Genomic DNA, 18272 nt, shown 5'->3' on the forward strand with positions numbered 1-18272 from the left:
CAATAGTCAAAGGTGAAGGACACAATTTGTTCAACTAGTTAATGCAACTGCTATTTAACCAACAGAGCCACTAAAATGCCACCTAACGAAATACTCTGTACCATGATAAGCAGCAGAGACAAGCACGATAAACATGAAACGTTTTTCTAAGAAAATATATTAAAAGTCTTCAGGGCTGTTACCAATATTTTCTTCCAAAGGCATGTAAAGATCTACATTTGACAACAACCATTTTAATCTCTGGTTCTCTTCCCCCCCATTTCTTGTACCGCGCCCAACACAATGGTACAACTGCATCTCCCAGGTATCGCCTTGATATTTATTTCTGCTTTCACAGTGACAAAGGTGAACTCTGATGCTCCAAAGATGCTTGCAGCAAAGCGGGGTGAGAGATATTTCTAACGACATACCCACACGCGGGTTACAGAAATCCAGCCTCCATGAGATGTTTTAATCTGACAAATTAAAATGGTTGGGAAACGCTATTTGGGTAACGGAATCGGCCGCCACATGCATTGCTGTGGGGGGAGCAATAAAAGGTCTTTAAAATAGGTCACTTTCAGCCAAACCCCACACCAGCACCGAACAAAATGGTATATACACTGAAAACTCACCGCTTGGGGAGGAGCGAGGGGCAGGGAGGAAAAAAAAATATTAAAGGGTGAAAAATATAAAAGGGCATAAATCCGCGTGGGTCTCCGAGGGACCCACGACCCCCTCTGGAGATCGGGGCTCGGCCGGCGGAGCCCCCGGGGGAGCCGCAGACAAAAAGGGCCGCGGCGCTGGGCACGCCTGGCCGCGGGGCCGGCCCCGGCCCAAGCCCTGGGCCTCCGGCGGCCCCTGACAGCGGGGAACACCCCTCCGCCCGCCGCCGCCCCTCCGCGGGAAGCGCCATTTCACCGCCCGCTCCCCCGCCGGCGCTCGGCGGCGGCGGCCCCGACCCTGCGGCACTGCCGCAGAGCGCAGCGGGGGAGGCGCGGGCCCCCCCGGGCCGCCCCCCCCCACCCACCTCCTCCCGCACCCTCCCGGGGCCGCCCCGACCGAGCCCCCCGCCGCGCTGCCTGCCTTACCCTCCGCCGCAGCCGGGCTGGGAGCGCCGGTCGGCCCCCCGCGGAGGAGGAGGAGGAGGAGGAGGAGGAGGAGAAGGAGGAGGAGCGGGGCAAGGGGCGGCGGCCCCACGGGGGGAGGCGCCCCCGGAGGGGCGTCGGGCCCGGCCCCCGCGGGTGCCCGGGCGCGGCGGGCACAAAGGCGGCGGGGCACGGCACCTAAGATGGCAGGGCGGATGCGGCGGGGCGCTCAGTCGCCGCCACCGCCGCCGCCACCACCACCGCCGCCACTGCCTGGGCCCCGCTCGCCGAGCCGCGGCCAGGCCGCGCCGCGGAGGCGCGGCGTGCGGGAGGGCGGGCGGCGCCGGCCGTGCCGCCGCGGCGGAGCGGGTCCGTGTGCCGGGCCGCGACCCCTGCCGCCGCCCCGCCGCCACCTCCCCTCAGCGCCGCCCGGGCTCCGGCTGCCCCGCCGCCGCCGCCGCTCCGCGCTGCCCGCAGCCAGCGGCCCCCGCCCGCCCCTCTCGCGAGATTTCGCCGCCCTCTCCCTCCCCCCCCCACCACCGCGGCCGGCGGGAGGGGCTGGGGGCGGCGGGGGGAGCAGGGGCGTGGCCGGGAGGGGGCGGTGGAGGGGCAGTGGTGGCGCGGGGGCAGGCGGGGCCGCGTGGGGAGGGGGCGGCGGTCTGAGGGGTCCTGGGCGTGAGGGGATCGGTGGGGAGAGGTCGTTGGTCAGGTGGGCTCTTGTGAGAAGGGGGTTAGCCGGCTGTGAGGGCTTGTATGAGGAGGAACCTTTGGTGTGAGGAGCTCTTGGAGAGGGCTCATTGGTGTGAGGAGAGAGTAACCAGCTGTGACGAGTTTTGCCAGGAGGGGTTTTGGCATGAGGGGCGGTTTTAGGGGACAGGTGAGGGGTTGCTTAGGGACAGGAGAACAAGAGAGAGCTGGCATGTGGGGGTGCTGAGGGGAGTTTGGGAAAGAGGTTTTGTGGAAGCCCCATGTGGGACGCTGGGGGCGGAGAGGGGCCTGAGGGAGAAGATGGTGAGGGGCTGTTGCTGAGGCCATTTGAGCTCGGCCATGGTTTTGGGGGGCAGCAGGCCTGAGAAAAGGTGTGGGGGAATAGAGAGATGGGGGCCTCAGCAATGGGGTACATGTGGCCTGGACATGGGTAGGGAGAAGAGGGGTAGGGGAGAGGCCTGGCATGGGTGGCAGGGGACAGTGGGTTTGGGGCAGGCTGACTGGAGGACATGGAACCGAGTGGAGCTGCCTGTGGCCAGGAGCAGCTCAGCTACAGGCAGTGACAATCCCAGGAGGTGGTAGGTGACCTCACCTACCACCCTCGCCAAATGGGTGTATTTCAGCCTGCCCTTGGCCAAGCTGTATCTAGGTTGTGGCCAGAAGAGGGGAAAAAAATCTCATGGGCTGAGCACATGGTCTCCTAAACTGTACTCTTGGCTCTCAGCAGTGGGGTGTTGAACTTGGTAGGTTGTTGAGCCTTTGTGTGCTTTGGTATCTCCATCTATGAAGCAGAGATAACAGTTAGATTCTTGCAGGGATTAATTATCGCATCTTGTAGTAACGTGTTTGTTTATTTGTTTTTACTGTAGATTACAGCTGGAGGAATTCTAAACAGTCCACTTCTCCTTGTCATGGTGTTTGGGCGCATTGTGCTCGGGTCTGAACAGAGGAAATCACTGAGGTCAGTCTCCCTTGTGTTTATAGTTGCTTTCCCTTTCAGAAGTATGGGGACAAGGAATCATCAAAATAACAATTTGTACTGACATTCTGATAATAAATGAATAGAAACAGTTACATAAGACACAAAGTTTGTCAAAGGTGTTTGTAGGGGTGGCTTCCGCTTTTGACTTCAGAATTACACTGAAGGTACAGTGCACTCTGTTATAAATTACCTTGCAAATACTAAATTTTGAGATGTCCCTAGTATGAAATAATACAACTCTGTAAATCCAGTATTATTGCTACTGCTGAAATAAAACAGATGAAACAAACTTTCTTATTTTCCACATAATCTAACAGATATTTTGTATCATAAGAAAGCTTTGTATCTAGCAGGTGTTGAGGTGATGCTGGATATGATTTAAGTAAACTTTGCATTTACCTTTAGACGGGCAGAGCTACTGGGGACTGTTTAACCTGGGATGGGGGACGCCTGAGGAATGTTACTGGCCATGACAATTGTGGACCACATCTAGAGTTTTGTGAACTTGTCCCAAAGTGGCCTGATACTTTGCTTTTTCAAATCCCAATAGGAAAAGTGAGACAAATGTGGATCACTTCAAACATATGTTGTTGTGGGTATTGGGAGAGGCAAACTAAAGGTTTATCTGATGATCTCAACCTTGAAGTTGGCAGCTATGACAGGAAACTTGGTTTCATTCATCTGCCAAAGATATTTGTAGTGTATCATTTGACAAGTTAAAAGGCATTTTTGTAATGGCACAAAAATAAAACCATCCACTTTCTGAAACTACGGTTTCTGTCTTGTGAAATATGGGAGACACCCCTCTGGGGAAATTAAGGGCATATTTGAAAGGTAAACATTTGTATTTTCAAATGTTGGAAGAATGGTGTTTAATGTGAATCTGCTCAGCGTGGCCTATTGATATTAATTTGATTTCGTACTTGTTTTGTCAAATTAGTGGGTATCATTTGCTTTTGGAGATAGGAGGACAAAATGGAGCAGTGAGGGAGAGTGATCCGCCCACAGGGTCAAAAGGTGGAATTGAGAATCAGGTTCTTCTGAATCTTGATCTTGTACTTCTTCCTGCAGACAAATTGCCTGTAAAGCTCATGAATTATGAGAGCTAGTGAGGTCCATGGAGCTAACCCAGCAAATGCCAGCAGAGAGTCTGGGCCTCAGTTCATAGTAGTACACACATGAAAGATAATGAGAGGTCTAGGTAAAAATCCTTAGTCTCTTAGTCTCTTGCAGAAAAATGTGAATAATGCTTTACCCTTAACTATCAAGTATTTTACTTGAAATGCTAGATCTGCATTTGATATGTATTCAGTGACTGCTTCAAAAATATACGGTGTATTCTGTGAACAGACTGTTTGGAAAAAGTTCACTGAAATTCTGAAGGAACAGCCAGTATGAAAATTATGTTTATTGTCACCAGCTGAACTAAACAGCGAATTTAGCTTTCCTAGTTCATCGCATTAGGCATGTTCTTGTTGCCTTCTCAAAAGACCATAGTAAGCATCTAGAAAGTTAGTTCAGCTTCATTTGCTAATTTTCTGATGCAAATTTAGTCCACTTAAAAAAGAACTAAACAGGTTTATATATGTCTACATCTGGGATTTGCACCAGTCTATCTGTCAAATAGCTATACCCAAAGTTAATTCTGTCTGAAGGAGGTGCCAGAACATCAATAAATAAATATTACAAATTGCCTAGCGGTTCAGCTAGACAGGCAGAACTGGTTTCAACACATTACTCCCAGTGTGCTGCTGCAGAGCTGGTCATGGAGTAGACCCATATGACATTGCAGTATGGACAGGAGCTTTAAGAGCATGCACCACCTCTCCATGATATTGTAGGAGCGGAAGTAGAGAACAATGCTAAGTCCAACGGAAACTGCGGCAAGAATTTATTCAAGGCACATTGTAATTGCTCGAGCTGGGAGTTTGGCCAGGACATTGGGGTTAACACCTCTGCTCCTTTAGAGGTGTCATAGTTTATTTTTTTTAATGACTTTTAAGTGATGAGAAACTTGGCTTTCTGTCTCAGCAGAATGACACCAGTTCAAGCAGTGTAAACTTCTTAGGGCAATATGAAGGTGCTGGTTCAGAACTAACTCAGAGCAGTGATGGGGCCTAGTACAGTAATCATCGCTTTATAAATACTTGGAGTAGATAAGAAAGATAAGAGTATGATTAGGGCACAGTGTCAGGTGCTGTAATTACAGCCATGCCTTCCTCAGCCTTCAGTCCAAATGCTGCTTGAATCTGGCCATTTTTAAGCAAACAATTGTAAATTTTAGGAGAAATCGTAGAACTTGAAGCAGAGAAATTTGGTTATTAATTATATAGCAGTTGTGAACGGTAGTTACCAATAGTTTTTCTTGGGAAACTTGTCATCATACAAGCAGAATGTCATTTAGCCAATTTGATTCCTTCATGCCTGTTGCTATAGGACACGGAACGATTCACATGGACATGGTTCAATGTATGATAGGGAAAAAGTACTTTTATTTTTCCGACTCTAGTATTTATATTCTCGACAATGACCAGGGATTGGATAGTTAGGTTACTACCTTCCCAACCACACTGTGTGAAACGTCCATCAAAAGATGTTTCTTAGAAAGAATGTATAAACATCTATGTTTTATAGCTACTTTCCTGGGAAAGTAGAAACTGAAAAAAAGATCAGAAGGTTTAATTTTCAGAGCGACACATGCCATTGAGATTTTTAGAAAGTGTTCATTGTATGTATGACGTACCAATTTAGAAACTAACTTTCAGCTTGTTCTCTACTTGCAGAGAAGATAAGCACTTGTGTGTTTTAGTGAGTGACTAGTTGTGCAATGCACAAGTGAGGAATTGTTTTGATTTTACTAGCACATGAAACCTGCCATCATTCCTATAGTGCAGTTTGGGCCATTATTATGGGTTATGAGGTTATACAGGAAAAACATGTTCTAGAGAAAGGCTGGTCAAAATAAGAGGTAGAGTCTTCCATATTACAACAATCTGGTTTTGTATCAGTGATGTAAATGCTTGGGTGCATCCACTGGGATGAAGATACTGTGTTTGACAGTGTCCCTCTGACAGTTTGTGTTGTAAGGACAAAAATGAAGCAATACTGACATTATTACGTAACTGCTTTTGTATTCTACTACGACAATTATAATACTTCACTCTTCTCTTACATCTTATTAGATGCTCCTTGCTGTGCACTTACGATTGTTCCATGAGTTGAGTGGTTTTAGCTATTAAGAAATGGGGAGATGGTGGCATAAGAAGAAGTACTTGCCAAGGTCATCTGGAAAATGAGTGTCAGAGACATAAACAGAATCTCAGCCTTCTGACTTGTCCCACTCTGCCCTCTGGGAAACCAGACAAAAGTGGAAAAGTGGCTTGCAGTGTGACTCAACAGCCTTCCCTTCCTCAGCCACTGCCATGATGGGCAATTACAAATAAATGCCAGTAGGTCATTCCCACCTGACTCAAACAGGTTTCCAAGGGACTCTAGGCAGCTTGTCTTCTGCTAGTGAGGGCTCTTTGATGGGTTTTTGCATTAAATGTGCTTTGAAATATTTTCAGAAATTCAGAACTAACTGTTTTTTAGGCCATGACAACTGAGTACAGGGAGAGTCTGTTCAGGTATCTCAGATTTTTTCCCAACAGCAGGGCTGAAGGGGGTTTTACTCTGGCATTGTTTCAGAATACCTGCAGTGGGTATAAGGATCAGTATTATGGAGTCCTTGATCTTGAAGAGTGACTGATGGAAAGAAGCAGCTCAGGAAAGGCCTTGGCTTTGGTCCTTGGATGGATGGGTAGGAAGAAGCCTTTGGCAGAGAAGGGAGAAAGGTGACTAATAATGTGAAACTGGGAGGAAACTCATTTCAGTTATGCAATCTGCTGGCTTGCTTTCTCTGAGGGAAGACACCTTTTGTTAGTTGTTCCACTGGCACTTGCTGCCCATGCTGTCTTCTGAATAGAAATCTAAACCAATTATTCGTCTGCTTGACTTAGGAAGCTTAATTTAGCTTCGCAGCAATGAAAATACAACAGCATTTAATTTCTTTGTTCTTTGCCTGCAGGATTTCTTTTAGATTTACTTTGTCTCTTCCCTTCATTATTGGTTCTTTTTCCTGGCTCTCCAGTAGTTTAGCCAAGATGACGGAAGTTTTTTTCTGCTGTCATGCACTTATTCCCCATGTCTCACTTGTTCCATGGCTTTCTGTGTCCTTTTTGCCACATTTCCAAAGCTTCCATGGAGAATTTTCCTGTGGCGGTTCAAGAAGTCGCTGTTGTCTGGCCTAATCCTTCTCCACAGGTTTTCCCTCACAGCTGAGTCAGCAGAAGAAAGTTTGTTCTGTGGCTGACCCTGCTGGGCTAGTGCTGGCTATCTCAGCTCAGACCCAGCCCTGACAGTGCTGTTACTACCCTGGCCTTTGTCCTAGACTGGCTGGTGTAGGGATGTGTATTTACACCAGCTGACCATGGTACAGGGAGGTAGCCTCTGGAAGAGCAGTTTGCTGGAGAGGATGATTGGAACTGCTGGACAAGTGTTGGTGGAACTCTCCTGAGAACTCCTATATTCTGTTTAGCATGGTGGCTTTTCCAGTGATCTGCAATGCACAGCTCTGCTGTTGACCCTATCTGGATCTTGATATACTGTTTTATAGACTTTATAGGTAAAACAACATTTTACATTGTTGTAAATGTGCTTCCAGGCACTGATTCTTAAAATACGTAGAACAGTTGTGAAACTGTGGCCTTGCTCTTCAGCAATTCTGCAGTCACCTATCTCTGAGACACTGTATTTCACCCTTGAATAAGATTCTAGACCAGAAAATGAGTTAGACTGCATACAGATTAATAAATGTGTTGCTAGTATCTCTGGCTACTGCAGCATGACTCACCCATCAGTGCTTGTCAGAGTCTGGTGTGACCTCATTGAAAGCTTCAACATCTCCTATGTGAAGGCAAGTTGTAATCCAGTGTGGGAATCCTGAATAGGTGGGAATGAAGTTCTGAGATTGTGATAATGCATACATCATAAACATCTCCCTGGAAATCAATTATGCCCTGACCAGGAATATTCTTTCAGATTTCTGAGGATCTCTTGGTGCTAAGCCTGCCTATCCCTGCTTTTATTTAAAAAAAACACCTGTACTATTCAAGACAGCAACAGAAGTCAGTGCTGGTGGGAATATTCAAGAGTCAATGGGACATATCAGGGAAGAGATGCTCTGTTATTTCCAAAGACAAGAAAGAGCTGATGGTTCCTTTTTATTTATCACAGTTTCTACAGAATTTTGTTCTTTATTTTTTTTCCTACATCAGTAATGGGGCTTCTGGTACACAGATATCTGCTGCTACTTGAACTGAAAGTGAAATCCCTGGCTGTTGGTCTGGTTGCTGTTCTTGGAACCTGTGAATGTCTGCTCCTGTTTTGCTGTAGGTAATTTTTGTATGTGGCAAAGTTTTCTGTGTCATCCTGGAAGCTTTGTCCATAAGCAGCAAGAGTTATGGTCTCTTGGTTTCTCAAAGCTACAGCTCCTCACTGGTTCCACAGACCTGCTTTGTCAGAGTGTCAGTAACTTTGTAGAAGTCACTGCATCCTCTGCTGTGCTTGGGATGAACTCTGGCACCTGTCTGAATGTAGGTACGTCCCTCCTGCAGATCTGCTTTTCCTGTCCGGACTGTGACCTGGTGAGTTTCTTCTCTTACCCTTTGCCTTAGGTAGATGGTAGTATGACTTCTGCATTTCTTAATACTGTTTTATCTTGAGTCTGGGAACATGGATCATTATTGTTTTAGGGTGAGGGAAGAGGGCAAAAATCCTGTTCTGAGTAGATATATTTTACATTGTGGTGCTTCTTTAAGGAAGGTGTAGCAGGTCACAAAATCAAGGCATGCATTTCCTTTGTAAGGAAAAAATAGGCAACCTTAGGCCTTTTTATCCATGATTCCTTACAGACAGAGATAAGACACGTACTTTTTTGTGAATCCATGGTGAAATAAGTTGATGAATCTGCCCATTTTCTAGTATTAAGCACTGTGCATGTGCACACAAAATACATTTAGTTCTGAAAAATAATGTCTCTAATGTTCTTTGTGCAGAGACCAGGGCCTGGATGATGTTTTGAGACTAGGCATACCTTTTCTGGATGATCTGATGGATCCACATTGTGATGCACTAGGATGTAAGAGATGGAAGCCCCATAGAAGTGCCATCCATGTTGCATTCATCTGTGGGGATGTTGGCTTAAATGATTGATCTAATATTTGAAGTCTTATTTCTTGATTTACGTCTTGATTTCTAGTATCTTTCTTTCACATAGTAAAGCATACCTGGGGTTCTAGTAAAATTCTGCTCCTGAATCAAGCTCAAACCTCATTGCTGCTCCCTGCCTTCAGCTGGAAATGGACAGACAACATTTGTGACTGAATATCCTGAGTCACCGATTCCCAGCTGGCATGTGCACTGCAGTTCCATCTCTTCCTTTCCGACTGCTCTCCCTAGAGGAGATTGGGAACAACTGCAGTCGTCAGCTCCAGCGTGGTGTGTGTGCTTGCCGGGATCCACACAATTGGTGGATAACCCCTGTCTACGTCTATGGGGTGAGCTGCTTGTGATTTGTTACTGTATGCCTGGCGTTTCCACACCGGAAAATAGAACAGGTGTAGTAATATTTAAAAAAAAAAAAAAATCAGTTTCATTATATTTATTAGAAAAATATCTGCATTGTGGAGATGGTGATAGGATCTCTCCATTAAATAATCTGTTGAGACAAGTGATGATGCCAATAGTGCTCTCACAATAAGATTGTGTGATAATGGATGAAAACTAAGAATCTAGAGAAATTATGAAAGGTGAAGTAGTTACTCCCTACACTGGCAAAGTTCTGCTACCAGGAGCATGGGTCCACCATGCAGGAATTGACAGATCATCGTGCTGTGTTTGTTGTCCTATTTGTGCAGTGTCCCAAACAAAGGCTGCTTAAGCTCGGCAGGGAAATAATGCAACATGTTACTATGTTGTTTCATCTGACCAAAATGTTTTCACTGTGTAAGGTTTGCTGCTAGTCTTGTGCATAGGTCTGGGGGAAGTTGAAACACAAAACACTTCATTGAGCTTTTTGATCCAACAGGTCTTGACATATTGCTGCTGGACACATCTCTGTGTCTGATCTGAACTGTGACAGTTCCATTCTGATCTGCTAAAATAACAGCATATTAAACAATACCATTCTGTCCATGCCATTTCAACCTATTGACTAAAAATCTAAATTTTTATGAAGCTAATTTTAATTTACATGTCATAAGATATTAGTTAACGGTCAGCTAATTTTCCTGGCGCAAAGATTGCAAAGTGTGTAACACAGGTTAGTGCTTATCTGGGACCAAATTAGTTAAACCATGCTGAAATGCCCAGTGAAATTACAGTGATGCTCTGCATATCAAATCTGTTTGCAACAGGTCACCAGTGTTTACCTGGGACAGTTCATCCTGTTAGCAGGCACTGATCCGGCTATGGAGGAGATATGTGGCTTGTGCTGATTCATGAAAGCAAGTGCAAGTTGCATCAGTGAAAAAAGGAGTGGCTCACCTTAGAAGCATTATGTAGGTATTAGTGTAAGAACTGTTAACAAACCACCTTTAGAAGAAAGTTGGGGGAAAAAATACATGAGAGAGACTTGGAAGTCTGACTTGATGAAATTCTGATTCTTTTTGCTGCATCAGGGGCTTGTTCCAAATGGGGAAGGTGTGGAATTGTTAACATCACTGAGGTGTCTTGGGAAAACATGCACTGTAGCTGCAGACAGCAGTAATCCTAAGGCAAGTTTTCTAGGGAGGGTTGGATGACAGCTGTTCAAAAACTTTGATACAGTTTCTCTCTTTTTCCTTCTTTATAGATCTGACTCATCTGTCCCTGTCTTAAACACACCAGTTTCAGTTTGGGGTATTTTTTTCCCCCTCTCATTTACCTCATGCCTTATATCCTTCAATATTCCTTTTGTATCTCTGGGCTTAATTCTATTAAATCCAGTTCCTTTGACTTCTACTTTGCCTGTGCTTTGCACCTGCTACAGAGCCCCAGCAAACTTGGCAGCCAACCCTAGGGCACTCCAGAGAAAACAACTGTCTAGACCAGGCACCTTCTGCCCAATGCCCTGGACTACCCCAGAGCTCCCAGGCATTACTCTGTATTCAGAGCAATATGTTGTTATGCAAACGATTCCTTTCTGCTCTTCCTCTTACCTCCACAGAGTTACGTGCACCTGACTTCTCAGCAGGCACTAGCCTAATGCTTATTGATCTTTTACAGAGGTCTGATTCAAAGGAAGATTGATAAAATCTTGTCTGGTGTTTTTGTGAACTCAATTGCACCTGCCTCCTCCTAAGGAATGAGGCAAATGGGAGTAAGGGAGCCCACAGAATAAATAGTACCTTCTGCAGAACTGGAGATGGTGCAAGCTGGAGGCCATCACTGCAAAGGCCTTACAGAACCTCTGGTATCCAGCAGAATTCAGGAAGGTGTGTTACTCTTTTCTAAAAGGTCAGGAAATCAAATCTTGGTCTAAAGAGTCCTATGGCATGGGAAGGGCACAGAAGCTTTAATGCAAAGTTGTAAGCTGTGCCAGTTCCCAGTTTAAGCCCCTGTTGCCCTAGGCAATCATTGAGCCTGTCAGCATCCTGCAGCTTTGGTACAGAGATGTGACCAAAATAGCTCCACAACTTTACAATGGCTTAAAATAGCTTGCAGGTCAACTTTTTTCTCAAAGGTGGTGGTGACATCAGGGGGAGAGCACTCTTGCTTCCTGTTCAGTGCAAGTAGAATTGGGTAAACAAAGCGGGGATAGCAGCAGTTTAGCTGAACAGCCTTGAGGAGAGAGGTGATAAGGGATGGGAAAGGACTAGGCAGAGACAGGCTAAAGTGTAAAAGGCGTGGGCGGACCTGCTGCTGCTGGCCAAGTTAGTGTGCTTATACCCAGACAACTTCTCTCTTTGGGGTTTTGTTACAATGATGTTTGAGAGTTAACAGTCTGTTCCTGTCTCCTTGTGGCCCATGTCAGGATGTGTCACTGGATGGGCTGGCCAGCCAGTGCAGCATTTCTTGCTCCTCATTTCCAGACAGTGAACACAGCCCATGACATCACCTCTGGCCAGCAGCTAGGCCATGGCAATGTCAAGTGTGTTTTGCTGTGGCCACTCAACCAGAGAGCTGATCTTTTACAGTGCAATTTGCATGTCGAGAAATCTGGATGGCCCCCTTTAGTTTTAGGGGGATTTCAGTATTTGTTCTTGGGCCAAAAATAGGCTGTTTTTATGGGGTTGAACTATGTTTTTGTAGAGCATTACATTTTACCAAAGGAGCAAAGCTGCACACCATGATCCTCAGAGTTTTAGTCTCTGTTGTGTATACTAAGTCTAGCAATGGAGATGAGTCTCAGCCAAGTCTGGAAGTGCCTGATTTGGAACGTTATGGGAATCTAATGTAGGTTATGTGAGGTTTGCCATGCCTGCAGCTCCTGTGCTGCTGAGGTAAGTGTACTGCAGCAGGCTGTGCTAGTGAGAATTTCCTTTGTGCTGCAGGTATCATGCCTGGTGCTTTCATAGCGCTGAAAGACGAGAAGGAGACGACAAAAATGTGAAAAATCGAGGCCAGGTCATTACTGTCAGATGAGGACGGAGTCCTGTAGCCAGTCAAATGTGACAGAATGCACTTGCTGATGCTGCTACCAGGAAGCTTGAGAGAAATGTGACTGAGCAATAGCAGTGCGCATGTGCCTTTGGAGGAAGGAGGCTGTGTGTGTGCTCTTGAAGTGCTTTTCTCTGCCCAGCAACATTGTTGCTCCTTTTCCTGGTGTTCTGCTTAAGCAGCTGTTCTGCATTTATGATCCAATCTATTCTTCATACAGGGCTATCTTCACACTGGGCCACCTTCACTGTCACCTGTCACTATCAGAAGGACTGATAAGACCTTAGGTTTGCTTTGAGTAAGCACTATAAATAGGGCAAAAGCACTATAGTTACTGTTCTCTTAAACTAGTGTGAGTCTTACAGGACCAGGCCCTGTCCCCACCTATTTAAAATGGCTCCTATTGCCTCACAAGAGGGAAACTTCAGCCAAATGCATCTCCATATTGACAAGTATAGAGAGAATTATGCGCATGATCAGCTTGCTAAGAATTTCATTTGATGTGCAGCTGGAAGTCAGCTGCCAATAGAAAAGGGAGCTCTGCATCCCTACTTGTGTGCTTCATGTGCATTTAGATGTTACAGGCCACGTTAATTGCAGACTGCAGTTAGAACAGTTTATAGGTAAAATCAACTCAATACCATAACCATTTAGTACAGTCATTTCTGAGCACTGCAATTTCTTACCACAGCCTGCTCCTTCCCTTCAGTGAGAGCTGTGCCTTGGTCTGCCCTGCCCAGTTGTAAATGCAGCTCATGAGTCTCTGCTTCTTTGCAAATGAGCTGCCTAGGTAATGGGAGGAGAAAGGAGCACTGCAACCTGCCCATCCCTAGCTGGTCATAAAGGCTCCGTGCACCCTTAGGCTTTCTGAAGTTATTTGCCACATGAATCGTGTGGGTATAAAACTTTGTGTTTCCTTAAATGCTCTGCCTTTTGCAACAGGTCATTTCCCAGTGGGGAAATCAGGCTGTTGATGTGGTAGGCACTCAGCTTGTCATTTGGCTAAGATCCAGAGCCGATTAATTTGGGCACAACAGTGTGCTAACACAGACAGAATGCTCCCTGACTGGCTCCTGTCGAGGTAACCCAAATCTCCCCGCTCTCCCCACCTCTGTCCGTGTGTCTCCCCGGCTCAGTGCGAGCACCGGTCCCTGTCCCTCTCTCTGCCTGCGCTGGCACGCCCACAGGGAAACAGCATTTGCACCCGGTGCTGCTTGCCCATGTCCTGATCAGTACCAACCCTCCCAAAGTAAACAGTGATTTGCCTGTCTGCACTGACTCAGCTGTGCTGAAGGCAGGAATCAGTAATAAATCCGGTAAAGTCCATAGGTAAAGAACAGCCTTCTATAGCAGATACTGAGGCATTTTAAAGGAACTTGACTCCATCCCAGGAAGTGCACTGAAGTGAGCAATGCTGCATTGGGCAAGAAAGCCTACCCAGGAGCCATTAATCTCTCAACATCTGTAGCCCTGCGGTTGTAAGCACTGGGGGTTGTCTTCCCCTGCCTGCAATTACTAGCTAACAACTGGGAATTCAAAGGAATCTGGGCTATCTTTAGGAAGCAAGTACCTTTGCCTCCTCTCAGGAAGCAAGGTCCTTCATTACAGCCTGTCATGGCAAGGGGCTTGCAGATAAGGAGGAAGGGCAGGAAACCTGCTGGGCTTTGCTTCTTTAGCAACTCTAAATATTTTCCATAGTCTTAGTACTCTGAGTCAGCATTTCTAGAGCCTTGACTTGTTTACAGCAGCAATCAGTGAGATGATATAAGGTAGGTGGGGTGTGGACATATGTTTGTGTCTAAAATGAGAAACCCTTTGCCCAGGCACAAGTGGAGAAGTTACCAACTGTATTTTCCATTTGTGACTAACAGGAAGCAAAGGACTGGAGATCCTAAACAGTAGCTGCAGTGGAGCCATTTCCAGGGTAAGGAGTTTCCTAGTGTGAGTAAGGGAATTGAACTTCACAAAGCTGTAAACATTGTGTTGTCATTGTTCACTTGATACATATATATATATAAAAGACTGCAGATATTTAGGATTACCAGTATAGTGGGATAAAGGTAACACTTCCTATGTGAAATGGTATGGATTCATTTTGCATTGGCCTGGCCAGACAGGCTGTGGGGCAGGAATACCCCCAGAAGTGTACAGGTAACAAATCAATCAGTGACATTTCCATTCAGAGCCCATACCTACGCTGGAATAAGGAACATCAGCCATGGGATATCTTCTGTCACCACATGCAAGCTTTTTCCCTATGCCTGACTGGTCAGCCTGGCTGGATATCATGGTAAAGGGAGATGACATCAAAACCAAGATATTTTAGATCTGCAACCTCAGTTCTGCAAAGGTGTTTATTTTGAAAATTCTAGTTTCCATAGCGATGTAGTGCTGTTCTCTCTCATCTTTCTCCCATTAACCCAATCTTAGCAGCCATTAGATAAATTATCAGTGAGGCAAAACTTAGCATTTTTTAATCTTAAGTGATTTTATATGTGTTGGTTCCTTAGTGAATCAGAGGCATTTAGTCAAGGATTGACTCATCCTTTCCTGAGGCTGACATGAGGTCTATTGCAGTGAAAAGATGAAAATGAAGAGTGAATATTATTAATTGACTTGATGAATGAATTAGTAGGCTACTTTAGAGTGGGGGTCTTATGTCTAGAATTCTGGTTCAGTTATATGTCTTTAGATTTTACTTGTGTTCCAGTATAGCTTCATCAGGACATCTGTTTTTGTTTCATCCATGTAATAAATAAACTCTTGTAAGGGTTGCTGTGTACTGCTGTTCCACTGCTTTTATCCACCCCAGAGGTGACTTTTGGACACAGTTCCCCTTCCCATTGTTAACAGAGCCAGTGCTTGTTGCTTATTCCTTCATTCTTCTTTTCAATATCTAAAAAAAAATGCAGTTAAGAAAATAAGGCAAGATCTTTTTCATTGGTATGTTTTGTTTGTTTGGTGGTTGTTGTTGTTGTTTTATTTTGTTTCCTGGTGCATCTGGCTTTTCCTGGTCAAGGAACTACTAGTTTTGCCAGAACAGTTATGCGGGTTGGAATGTAAAAATCCCAGACTTAACCCTGCAGCAATAATGGCATAAAAAAAAAAAAAAAGTGGAGATGATTTATTCTGATGGTGTAGCTTGCCTTTTAAGGAGATGATTTACTGAGTTCTTTTGCCTACATGAACTGTATCTCCACCTGGGGAGCTATGCCAGAATAGCTGTTCCACAAACCCTTTGGTGTGAACAACAGCCTTTGTCCTGGAATTCAGTCCTCATGACTAGGTAAGCAGTGAAGTACAGAAACTGTGTGGGAGAACAAGAGTGGCACTGTGGACTAAATTCCAAGATAAGGAAGTAGGGCTAAATACAGGCAAGCGTTAGCCTTTGACTCCTGCAGCGTCCTCACTTAGTAACAAAAATACCTGAGTTGTATAAAATAGAGCACAGATCCAGTAAGATGAGGATGCATGAACTCCTCTGAAATCTGGATGTTCACAGGCATCTGCTGCACAGTGCCCATTACTTGCCCTGCCAGTCAGTTTTCCTCCCCAACTAGAGCCATCAACTGTCTCCTTTGTATTCAGTCCAGCAGTTCTTTAGAGGAGATGGGTTTTAAAAACCCAAGTTCTTCACCCTGCTTCCATTTGAGCTTCCCAGGCCTTGGATATCTGGCAGAAATAGCCTCTTAAATCCCAAGAGGTAGAAGCTCACTTGTGCTCCAAAGAATAGTAATCCTAACAAAATATCTATTTCAGATGTTAAATATTTACTTTTAGCTGAATTATGCCCATTCATTGAGAAAACTAATAATACTTTGCTCTCCAGAATGTAGCTTACCAGCAAATCATGATATATATTTTATGCAAAACATTTAAAGGTGGTTGCTTATCTTTTCATTTACCTTTTTTTTTCCCTTCATGTTCCTGCATTCCTATGTTTTGAGATAAGGTGAACAAAAGTTCTCCAACTGCTATCTCTAAGCTATGTATTCTGCAATACCTTCACTGTGTTCTCTCTGATTCATTCCCTCTGAGGTGAATGGTCCCAGTCTTTTTAAATTTCCTTCAGACAAGGGCTCTTCCCAATCCCTAATCTTGTAGTCAACCATCATTGCCCTGTGTCTCATAATGAAGCAGCAGTCACAGTAATAACTCAAACAATAATCCCTCCAGTTCTGTCAGTGCTGGGCATTGTTAGGTTGGAGACCCTGAGTGCAAACACAAGCAGTGAATTTCCCAAATGCAGACATACCCAACACACGTTTAAAAACTAATAATTAAAAAAATAAAATTCCCATTTCAAAATAACTGCTTGGTGAAATGTGACTAGCAGCCTTGTGACTGTTGTGTTGTATAACAAGATAAAAAGTGCTTGGGATTTGTGGATTGAGTTTTTTTTCATTTGTCTTCCAGAGGTCAGAGTCTACTGCAAGCAGTGACCGGTACAATTCCCTGTGTAAGTTAGGCTGGACTCCTGTGCCTCAGGTTCTAGCAGGGGAGTTTGTGCAAGAACACCTTTGTAGGTGTTTGTGTGGATTTCTCTGTGGTCCCTGTGATGATCCTAGGAAGCAGGAGGAGATCCAGAATTGTCTGAAAGCCAGAATTCTTTGAAATCCCAGAGAAGTAATGATAAGAGATGTGGCTGAGGCCAGCCTGCTAGGCTGCCTCCCATGCTGCTTCTTGTATGTGTCCAAGAAGCTGCCTCCAGTTTATACAATTGCACTCTAGTACTAAACAATTTTGCATGCAGATATGGGCAGCAGATGTTACTCATGCCTGTGTGAACACTTCAATATTTTTACAACAGGCATGATCCTTACATTGAGTCCTGTTAAACAATGGATGTACCCACCAGAAGTCCCACTTTGAAGGATGGTCACGCCATCCTTCTTTGGCCACTCAAGGGGATTGACTCACAAATATGAGCAAAATAAAATTTGATGGCTTAAGTGGCTGTAACTCCAGCTGTGTCCCTACTGCCCAATTCCCAGAAGGTCATCCCTGCAGCCAGGCTGGCTGTGAAAGGCAACTCCTGAGCTGCTGTAGTGACAGCCCATTCTTCAGGGTGTTATTTGTCTGGCTCCTCTGTGAAACAGTTTAGGAAGCTTAACTAGAAAAAAAATGTACACTTTTCCATCTGAATAATTGTTTTTTTTTAGTTTAATTTCTCAAATGGGCTCTGAGAAGCAGCAGTGTTGCTGTGAGGGCAGGGCAGAGAGAGATGACCTTCCCTTTTGGGAGCAGCCATTACGTCAGTTTTGCTGCCTCACAAAACTATGCCCTATGGTTATTTTTGGTGCTGGACTGCCTTAATTTTCTGGAGAGTGAATGAAGGATTAACATTGTGTGCTTATGACGTTTGGAAACTAAGCTTTTAGAAAAAAAAAATCATAATTCATCATATGGAAATACTTAAATTGCTAGGGATGGGAAAGATGAGTGTCCGTGATATTCATTTCTACAATTCAGCTAAGGGTTAAATGCTTTTTTAATTTTTTTGGGTTTTGCTGCTTTTTAAGACCTCTAACCTAATGCTTGCTATCCAGCTGCCTCTAGAGAGAGAAGACTTTAAAGAGACCAGCTTTGTACCTATAAATAATGTACACAGCAGAGTACAAAAATGGAGTCAAGGAGAAGCTCCTCCTTACCTGAACCTAACTGCAGCAGCTTTGTGAGAATAGCTGTGGTCAGACTGTGAGCAGCACTTGTACCCTGTCATCCATCTTGACTAAACTCCTTCTGAGAACTAATTCTGGGATTCCAACACTTGAATATCAACTGGTAAATCACAACTGCCTTGTACTGAAACATTAGATACCAGCAGCCAAATGTGG

General features: G+C 45.0%; 1 protein-coding gene across 1 annotated transcript in view; it reads right to left on the reverse strand.

The window, feature by feature from the left end:
- TAOK1 (TAO kinase 1) overlaps positions 1-1203 on the reverse strand; it is a 63174-nt gene extending 61971 nt beyond the window's left edge. Inside the window, exon 1 of the mRNA XM_005525769.3 lies at positions 1071-1203. The gene's annotated coding sequence lies outside the window, so the exon portion shown is untranslated. The remainder of the gene's footprint in view (positions 1-1070) is intronic.
- Positions 1204-18272: the final 17069 nt, after the last annotated feature.

This window comes from Pseudopodoces humilis, chromosome 23 (genome assembly GCF_049639895.1).
Source record: "Pseudopodoces humilis isolate 2021_Gansu_Grassland_sample_001 chromosome 23, ASM4963989v1, whole genome shotgun sequence".
Lineage (NCBI taxonomy): Eukaryota > Metazoa > Chordata > Aves > Passeriformes > Paridae > Pseudopodoces > Pseudopodoces humilis.